Below are 10,582 nucleotides of genomic sequence, written 5' to 3'. Positions count from 1 at the left end.
GTGTGTGTGTGTGTGTGTGTGTGTGTGTGTGTGTGTGTGTGTGTGTGTATTCGGCTCTGCTCTTTTGAGTTTTTGTTGCTGTTATTTGGTTGGTTGTTTGTTTAGTTGATTTGTTGGGTTTTTGAGACAGGATTTTTCTGTGTAGTCCTGGCTGTCTTAGAATTACTCTGCAGATCAGGCTGGCCTTGACCTCACACACATACACCTTCCTCTGCCTCCCAAGTCCTGGAATTAAAGGCATGAGCCACCACTTCCCAGCTTATGATCTGTTCCAAATGGTTTTCAAACTTTAACAGACAACTTGAATGAAATTTAATATATAGAATGGCAAAATAGTTTACAACAATTGTTCCTCCATATACCTGGGAATCTGATGCCTACCACAGACTTGGCTTACTTTGTCTAACACTTGGTAAACAAATGTTTATCCCGTCCCAAAATATCTTTCTGAAGGGTAGTTGTGGAATACAAAGAGAATGATATTTGATATTCACATCCTTTCCACCTATCTTCCTTCTACTCCCTCTCTCATACCTCTCCTTTAGTAATTATTATGGTCTGTGTATGTGTTTGTGTGTGTGTGTCTGCATGTGTTGGTGTTACACCAATTAGTATTGTTTGTATGTATATGTGTTTAGAGCTGACAACTTGGGATTTGATAACCTATCAGGAGGCTTGTCCCTGGAGAATGATTCTCCATTAATTAATTGATTATAGTTCTTCATCCATGTATAGAGCCCTGTGAGATGTTCCCCTATTTCCCTCAGCACAAGCCAAATGACGTTGTCATTACACAGGTCTCATTTAGGTGACCTTACCAAGGTGAAGCTTCCCTGATATATCCAGAAGACACTATCTTGCAGCAGACATCCTAATCCTCTGCCTCTTATAATATTTCTGCTTCTTTTCCTGAGCCTTAAGAAGTTTCACTGTAGGTTTATCATATGGTCATTGTTCTCTGTATTTTGACCAGTTGTAAATTTCTGTAACAATCTCCATCTGCTACAGAAAGAACCTTCCATAATGAAGGGGTGAAAGCTGCCCATACATAGGGGCATAAAGAGAAAATTTTAGATGGAGTTTGAAATTATACTAACTTAGAAAGGCAGCAACAATAGGTTCTCCTCTATTGTCCATGACCTCACCAGGAACAGATTGTTCGTTTGCTAAGCTTACAGTACTAGGAATAATGTCCCTTCTAATGAGTGGATCTTATGTCCAACTAAACAGCTCTTGGTTACTCCCAGTATGTAAGTGCCACTATTACAACCTTGGAGACTCTTGGTTATTTCTCCAGCAGCACGGTCTTCCTGCATAACACCATGTTCCCTGAAATGATGAGAATGGATTAAGTCTCTGAAACTATGAGCAAGTCCCAATTAAATGCTTCCTTGTATGAGAGTTGCTGTGGTCATGGTGTCTCTTCACAGCAATTGGACACTGACTAAGACAGAAGTTGATACCAGGGAGCAAGGTATTGTTATGACAGGCCTGAGCGTGCTACTTTTGGCAGACTGTGGACTTTGATACTTGGAAAGCGGTTGAACACTTTAACTGGAGCTTCATGGGCCCTGGTAGTAAGAGTATGGAAGACAGCGCTGAGGGAAATTTAAATTGTAGGCCTCACCTCAGGAGTTTCAGAGGGGAAGAATATCAGTAAGTAGTCTAGAGATCTTTCTTATAATACTTTGACAAAGAATGTGACTACTTTTTGCCCTTGTCCTAAAAATCTTCCTGAGGCTGAGGTGAAGAGTTTCGGATTAATGGTTGGAAGAGTAGGTTTCAAGACAGACTAGTATTGACTGTGTCGTGTGTTTATTAGTGTTCACAGTTAGGAAGATCTGTACTGAAAAGAAACAAGCTAATCAAGGAAAAATACAAAGATTTGTAGTTTGAGGAGAAAAGGAGCTCCAGGAAGTGTAATGGAGATGCATCCTGAGCTCAAGAAGATGAAAAGATTTTTGTTTTTGTTTTTGTTTTTGTTTTTAAGCCTGGTGCTAAATTGAATATAGGGAGTGTTCACCTCAGGGCAAGACCCCACCCATCTAAGTTTCCAACTTGTCTAAAGGAATTAAGAAAAGTGAAAAGGAATTAAAGAAAAGCTTAAGCAGCAAAGGAAACAATCAGAAGTAGAAAGCTGATGCAGATAAAGTTAAACAAGGTGGCCATGTGTTCCCCTTTCAGGAAGCAGCCAAACCTGGAAGCTTCCACTATGTGGTTCTGTCTTTAGAGTCAAGGATACAAGACAGGGATTGTGAATTGCCTTCTGTGACCAAGAAAAGCTGCTGAGGCCAGGTGTTGTCCCTGCATGGAGCCAGGAGGCTGCTGCGTGAGGAAGTGAAGGTGAAGCCTAGATGGTGTTGGAGACGCCAACATATTGGAGATGCCACAGGTATGGGATATCTGCCAAAGAAAGCTGAAGACTGGCTGAAGGCTGAGTGTAGAACCAGCCCAAGAGAGAGAACCGTGTCGCAGTCAACAAAGCTGAAAGAAGTTGGAGATCTGAAGAGAGTATTGACATCAGGCATGAAGATGCAGAGTTTAGAGTTTTCCAGGCTGGTTTTTGGTCTTGCTTCAGTCCAGGTTTTCCTCACTATCCTCTCTTTTCTCCCTCTTGGAATGATAATGTATACTCCATGCCATTTTATGTAGGAAGTATGTGATCTGCTTTTTTTTTTTTTTCTTTAATGTTTATTTTACAGGGTTATGTTGAGAGATTTTCTTTAGTCTCAGAAGACACTTTGAACTTTGGCCTTTTAAACAGTGTTGAAAGTGTGAAAGGCTGTGAGGAGTTTTGAAGTTTAATTAAATGCATTTTGCATTATGATATGGCTACAAGCCTATGGGGGCCTCCATAGGCTTATAGAATATTCGGTCACCAGAAAGTGGCATTATTTGAAAGGATTGGGAGGTGTGGCCTTACTGGAGGAGGTGTGTCACTAGAAGTGGCCTCTGAGGTTTCAGAAAGCTCAAGCCAGGCCCAATGGCTCTTTCTTCCTGATGCTTGTGGATCCTGATGTAGAAGTCTTGGTTATTTCTCCAGAAGCATGCTGACATGCCCCCTGTCATTATGATAATGAAATAAAATCTCTGAACTGTAAGCCAGCCCCAACTAAATGCTTCCTTTTATAAAAGTTGTGTTGGTCGTGGTAGCTCTTCAAAGCACTATAACACTGACCAAGACAGATATTTTGCCTTGCTGGCCATTGTTGTGGTTAGAGTTTACAAGGGATAGAAATGTTGGTTGTTTTCCCCACTTGGCAGCTTGCTCAGCAAGTTCACATACTTTGAGAGCTAGTACTAGGTGACTCCCAATTCAATTTCTCTAAGTCCTTTATCTGAAGTATATGATGTCATCAGCAACAGGGTCTTACCTTCAAGTTCTGGGACAACCAAGAACAACATCAACAACCTATATTGTTTCGAGTGTCTCTTGGGCTCTTGTGACCAGTAACTTGAAGAAATATTTCTCATGCTTGATATTGGGGGTTTATTGGGGGTTTTGTTAGACAATCTAGGACCCTTTCGGGGACCATTATCATCCCAAGTTGTATAACGTTATATCTGTAGCTATAAGTGAGTATATATATATATATATGTGTGTGTGTGTGTGTGTGTGTGTATACACATATATATACTCATTTATAAGTATATATATATACTCACATATATATACTCATTTATATATGTGTGTATATATGTATATATACACACATATGTATAGCTACATACACACATATATGTGTATATGTGTATAAATACATATACTCATATATAGATATAATAAAAACAAAAATATTTCCCTATGACTTTCTCAGATACCCTTAGTGTTGTTTATTCCTCCCCTTTCCTTCTTTTTATGCACTACCTTCCCTCCGTCCTCCTCAGCTAAAGTCTCTTCCCTCCCTGTTTTGCCTTCTATGGCAGGTGTGTCCTAATGTTCCCCTCTGTAGAGCACCCCACACACCATGCTTCTTTTTAACTTTCCTGGTTTCTGCAGTGGCTCTAGTTCACCTATAAATATCTAAAGATGTTGATCTGGGTCCCACAAATATCAGAAAAGGTCTGGGTTGCCTTGCTCAGTAAAATAATTTCTAGTTCCATTCATTTACCTGAAATTTCCATCATTTCATTTTCTGTTGCAGCTGAATAGTATTCCATTGTGGGTATGAGCCACATTTTCATTATCCATTTGTCAGTTTAAGGGCATTTAGGTTTGTTTTGTTTTGTTTTTCCATTTCCTCACTATTATGAGAAAAGCAGGAATGCATATGAATGAGCAAGCGTTTGTGGAGTAGGAGTTGAGTTCTTTAGGTATAAGCCTAGGAGTGGTTTCACTGGGTCATACGGAAGATCTAATCTTAGCTTTTTGAGAAAACTCCATACCAATCTCTATAGTGGCTGTGTGAGCATTTACAAGCAATAGTAAAAACAGCTAAATGTCTTTTTATAGTAGCGATATATCAGCAATTTTAAACAACCTGTGATAAAGCACTTTTCTCCTCTAGGAAGGGCGGCCTGACTGCTCTCTGTGTCCATTCTCTAGTTAAACCTGTGACCTATCTGACTGGAACTGAGATGGAAATCCCTTCCCTAAATTGCATTTTCTGGGCTCCCTTTTCTTCCCCAAAGAGGAATAGTAAGTGGCGGTACTTAAGGCAGAACAAGAATCAGCTGTGGTCCACTGTCATCCTAGCTTTCTAGATAACTAGCTGACTGCCTCAAAGGACAAAAGATGAAGTTAATACAGTTTCTGTAACTTGGAAACTATTTTTTTTTTCAGAACTTTGCTGACATATTTCAAGTCGAGCTCCTAAACTAGGCAGAATGTACTCCGGTGCCTACCTAAGTTTATTGTTCATCTGAATTAACATTTTTTTTCAGTTTCCCTTTTAAAAAAAAGTGTTTTAGAATGTAGCTGAATGTAGTTCGCTGCTAGAACATAAACTTTCTATATATAATTTCTTGGTTCAACTCTTAGCACTGTGCAGTGTGTGTGTGTGTGTAGAGAAAGAGAAAGAGCAAGAATAATACCACTCATTTATATGCTACTTGTATTAATAAAATTAACAATTCAATTTCCTCTACTATGTTGCACTCCATTCTCACCTCAGAAGGGCTCAAAGGGGGACCTTAAAGCATTATAACCACCATACCACCATTTTTTTATAATCCAAATATAAAGATAATTAATCTAAAGATTTGATGATTTTGCAAGAGCTCTTGGGAAAAGGAAACACACAGAACGTTCACAGCACCTATTTTAAAATCAGAGATTAAGGACTAGAGATGCATTTGCTCCTGCCCACAGTTTTGTTGCCTATAAAATTGTTATTTAAGGGCATGATACAATGAAAGAGTCACGTTGTTCTGTGTAAAAAGTCCTGCTCCCTTTTAAATCAACATTTTAGGGAAAGCAAAATACTATCTTTAATCCATAAGTCATTTATTATTAAAGTTAGATGAGTGACTTTGTTGTTTATGCATCTGTGCCATTCAAGACACCATTACATATATTTTTTAAAAGTACAAAAATGATATATGATGCAAATCACTCTACATCCAGAAAGACTGTAAAATCAAGCTCCTTGTTACTGTTTAGAGACAACCTCTTGCCGGTGGCAACTTCTAGACACTGGGAGCTCGTGCTGGGATGGAAGATGATGCCCCATGCCTAACTCAGTAGAAGCTGCTGTCCCTCACTGAGGTGAAAGCATTCCTGCGCGGTGTATATCAGTTTCTGTCAAGTCATAACTTTAAATCGGGAGAAGACCCAACGACACGTTCTTGCCTGTCTCTGAAAACTAACATCACTGGAGAGATTTTCCATTTAGACAACTCCTAAGCAAGGAGGTAGGTGTTGGGCCATGGCACAAGGAGCTCAGAACACATAGTTCACCCTCTCTGGGTGCAGCAAGAGAGACTTACCCTCAAATGACAAAAAAAAAAAAAAAAAAAAAAAAGAGCCTGCATCCTGATACTGGTCCGTATGCTGTTTATGCATGGAATAAAAGGTGGCTGCCACCAACGTTCCTGATCTGGAGTCAGTGTTGAATGAGGTTGGGAAGTCTGGGGCTGTGGTTGAATTGTCCCCTTGAGCGTATGTCTTTTAGGCCTCCCATTTAGATAAACAGACACCGGGGCTCTCTCAATATGTATGATTGCCAACTGGTGAGGAGGAGGATGTTTACAGTGAGTAGTTAAATACGGGGTGAAATTAAACATGTTTTTTTCATAACAGTTAAAAAAAAACAGCAAAGATCACTTCTACAGTTTTAAGTGCTCAAATGGAATGTTTCAATATTACACTGAATATCCGAATAGCTGGGATCTGTCCTGCTAAAGATGCGACATAGCCAGTGTTTAAGGAAACATCAGACTATATGAAGAAAATAGAATTGTGGTGGTTCCAACTTTGTCTGAAGATCTGGATCCAGAATTTGATGATTTTACTCCTTTTTTTTGGAAGACTCAGTGGTGTGTAACGAAGCATCTTTTACAAATATACCCAAATACAAGGCAGAATATAAGTACCTTAAGAAATAAAACAACCAAAGAGTAGGTAATTAATCCAATTCTTTTTTTAATGTGAATAGGTGTTCTGCCTACATGTTTGTCTGCACAATATGTGTGTTCTGGACCACCTGGGACTGGAGTTGTGAGACAGTTGTGAGCTGCCATGTGGGTTCTGGGAATTGAATCTAGGTCCTCCAGAAAAGCAACCAATGCTTTAACCTCTGAGCTAACTCTTGAGCCCCAATTAATACAGTTCTTGCTGTATCCTGCATTAAAATACCCAGGCTTCCGCTTCTGACATGATATTCCAAACTAACCTCTGGCAGAATGTTGAAATAACCTTGTGTCTCTCTTAAAGCTCTTTGCTGCTCTAAATATCTATGATAGTTGGACAGTTACCAAGCAATCACTTTCATTTCTGGGGATCGACAGCTAGGCGTTAGGCTCTTCTCTTTCCATTCTGCACTATAAAGACAATTTACCAAGTGGCTATGAAATATGAACGGCATCTGGTGGCTTATTCACCACAGAGTCAGGTTTTCAGGTATCATAATTTAGTGCATAGCATGAAATAATGTTGTCTATCAAAGCCATGAAACAATAATCATCAATTTTGGAATATGTGTTGCACTCTCCTTACACAAATGATGCTTGTGAGCCCTACTTCTAAACTAACACATGTAAAACATTGTTGGTGCAGATTTTTTAAAAACCTACTTCATTATACTGCAACTCTAGAATTGAAAAAAAATCACAAGACATTATATGGAGGTTTAAAATAAAACAGGTGACCTTGTCTTCTGCCTTCGGTTCACCATGGGATCACATCAGACAATAAAAAGCAAGTCTGTGATTACTTTATCTTCCTCTACATCAAAACTTATTAGAATGATTTAAGAATTTGTGTATGGATGCCAACATTGTTTTAAAAAGCTGATATATAATGGAAGATTTTGTAGCATCTATGCTAGTTAAGTGGGAACCTTTTCCTCTCATGTTTTAACCAATAATGTTATTTTTATTGCAATTTAAACAATGGTAATGTTTCCTATTCTCATTTTCTGTTGAAAGTTGATGTTTCATAATCATGCAGCTAAATTCTCACAATGGCAATAATTGTTGTGCATCTGTATGTTCCTGTGCAGAACATTTTTGTTGCACATGCCTTCATTTCTGTAATGCAAGGGTAAGCATTTGTTTCAGCTACAATCACAATCTGCTCTTAATGTAAACACCAGTATTCCACCAGCCTCGGAAATCCACATGCAATAGCGCTTCAGAAAGCATTGGCGTTTTTATCTCGATTCCTCCAAGGAATTCATTTTCACATAGGCAATTTGGTCTATATTTTTAGAATTAAATGTGCACTCACACTGGAGTGAGAAGGAGCTTTCTCGTTCATCATTAGCAAGCTGTCTGTCTTTTCACACTGAAAGAAAGAAAAGAAGAAGAAAGGAAGGAAGGAAGAAAGGAAGGAAGGAAGGAAGGAAGGAAGGAAGGAAGGAAGGAAGGAAGAAGCTGCTGTCCAACTCAACTTTTTTATAAAAGTATTCCAAAATTTTAGACCAAAGGATAACTATTTTTGTTTCTGTACATGGTGTATATATCAGCCTGTGTGTGTGTGTGTGTGTGTGTGTGTGTGTGTGTGTGGTGTGTGTTTCAAAGGTTGAGACAAGTAAAGAAATAATTATATAGAATAGATCCTGCTGTCAAGAGGCCAATCTAGTTCTCTAGCTCTTGGTTCTCTTGTGGTTTCAGTGTCTATGGTCGACAGTAAGATGTTAACTTCTGGCTTAGGGTGAATGATCAATGATCAGGACAAATAGCAGCAGGAGAAACAGTGGGAGCCACTTGCTTCCTTTTTTTCTTTTTAGTTTTGCTTCAAACATTGGAGCCTAAAGCTTTTTTGCAGCAAACCATGTCACACAGAGTAGCATGCTTTACTAGAAATCAATAAGTATGATTACATAAATCTATGGGATATGAAAGTATGTGCATTAATTACTTTAGATATATTACTTCGTGTAAAACAGTTTAAAACTCCTAAGGTAGATGCTGCTTTCTCCAACAGATCATTGAAGCTCATAGAGTTAATTAGTTTGGCTAAAATAATGAAAACAATTAAATACAACATAGGTCTTTGAGATTCAGCACTTCAGTACAATAAGATGAGTTCATTTTTAATCATTTATATTCTTTTCTACAAAAAAAAAATGTTGGAGTGTGAATGAGACTTCATTCTACTTTTTAGAATGGCAATAACCAAAAAAATAAAAAAATAACAAGTGATCCATAGAAAGGGGAACTCATTATTTTTGTAAATTACTTTTCATTGAAACAGAGCCAGATGTATTAACTTACATTTTTTAAATAATGCTTTTATTTATTCTTTGAAAACTTCATACATTTATGTAATATATTTTATCGTTATTTCCCCAACTCCTGCCAGCTCCCTCCTGGACTTCCAGGACAACTTCTTCCCAACTTCACATCCTTTTGTTATCGTTTTTGAAACAAAGTCTCACTATTATCCTTGGATGAACTCACCGTACAGACCAGGCTGGCCTCACATTCACAGAGATCCAATTGCCTCTGTCTCCTGAGAGCTGAGAACCATGCCCTTCTTTTTACATTTCATAACCCACTGGGTCCAACCAGTGCTTTCTGTGTGTGTGTGTGATTGAGGGGTCATTCACTGAAGCCATGGCAACCTGCTGTTGGCTGCAACGCCTAAGAAAGTAACTCTCTCTTCCTTTAGTACTTGCCAACTAACAGTAGCTTCTCAGTCATAGGGGACCTTGGGAGCCCCTCCCTGATCTATGCTAGAATGTTAGCTGGATGGATTTTGTGCAGGTAAGCATAGCTTCTGTAAGTTCATATGTGCAACATTTCAACATTTCAACATGACAACATTTCACAGCCCTCCTTCCTATCCCCCAGCTTTTAGGTTATTTCCACCCTCTTTTCTGCAATTTTCCCCGAGACTTGGGTGGGGAAAGGTGGAGACAAATAACCCAACTATGGATGAACACTCTGGGTTACTTGTTCTCAACCCTTTGTCTACCTGTGAGTCTCTATATTAACCACTACACAGTGGGGAGGGGAGAAAAATTTCTCTAACCACAGTTGAAAACATCACAGACATATTGTCCTAAACATAAATAGAAGGCAATTTGACGACATGAATGTTTAGAAAAACAATCTTCCTTTCTAGAGTCTGTAACTTCCTCATACATAGGAAAATACACACATGCATCCATACATACATACATACATGCATCCACACATAGTACATAGGTGCTGTTTTTGCAGTACCAGGCATGAAATTCCTCCTGTTGAATTGGTCTCAGATCCTATTGGATTTCTTATTAGAAAGCAGTAGGTTGCCCCGTAACCATCATACCCCTTTTATACCAAAGGGCTTATCTTGCCTGGCAGATCAGTATTACATCATATAGATCCAGCACTTGGTAAGATAATTAACATCTGTTTCCCCACAGTGGCTTATATAGCACCTTGCAGCATCATGAGAGCAATCAATGACAATAGCAATACCCTGCCATTTTGAGTGCCCCTGGAGCCTCTCTGACTCATAACACATAAGGAGGCATCCAATGAATAACACAGGGGTTTTCATCTAATAACCTAATTCTTCTAGGAGCACGCATCATTTACCTATACAGGATACCTTGGCTCCTCCTATATTTTATTACACTTTTAGTTAGCTTATAAAAGAATGGGTTCCAATAGGCTTGTTTATATATGCTTAATTTTGGTTGACCTATCCTTCCTTTCTCCTATCCCCTTGCTCCTATCCCAGCTTAAACTTTCATAATAATAGAAACTATTGTGCAGTGTTGAAAGGAATGTAAATTAGTATCATTGCATATATACATTTTTTGGATATTCATTTTTTTATTTCTTTTTTATTTTTATTTTTTAATTAATTACACTTTATTCACTTTGTATCCCCCCCATAAGTCCCTCTCTCCTCCCCTCCCTCCTCCCCTCCCTGTCCCACCCTCCCTCCCCCTTCTTTACGAATGCCCCTTCCCAAGTCCACTGA

This window comes from Psammomys obesus, unplaced genomic scaffold, assembly GCF_907164565.1.
Source record: "Psammomys obesus unplaced genomic scaffold, mPsaObe1.curated_primary_1811, whole genome shotgun sequence".
In the NCBI taxonomy this organism is placed as follows: Eukaryota; Metazoa; Chordata; class Mammalia; order Rodentia; family Muridae; genus Psammomys; species Psammomys obesus.
Note: the sequence above shows the minus strand (reverse complement) of the source record.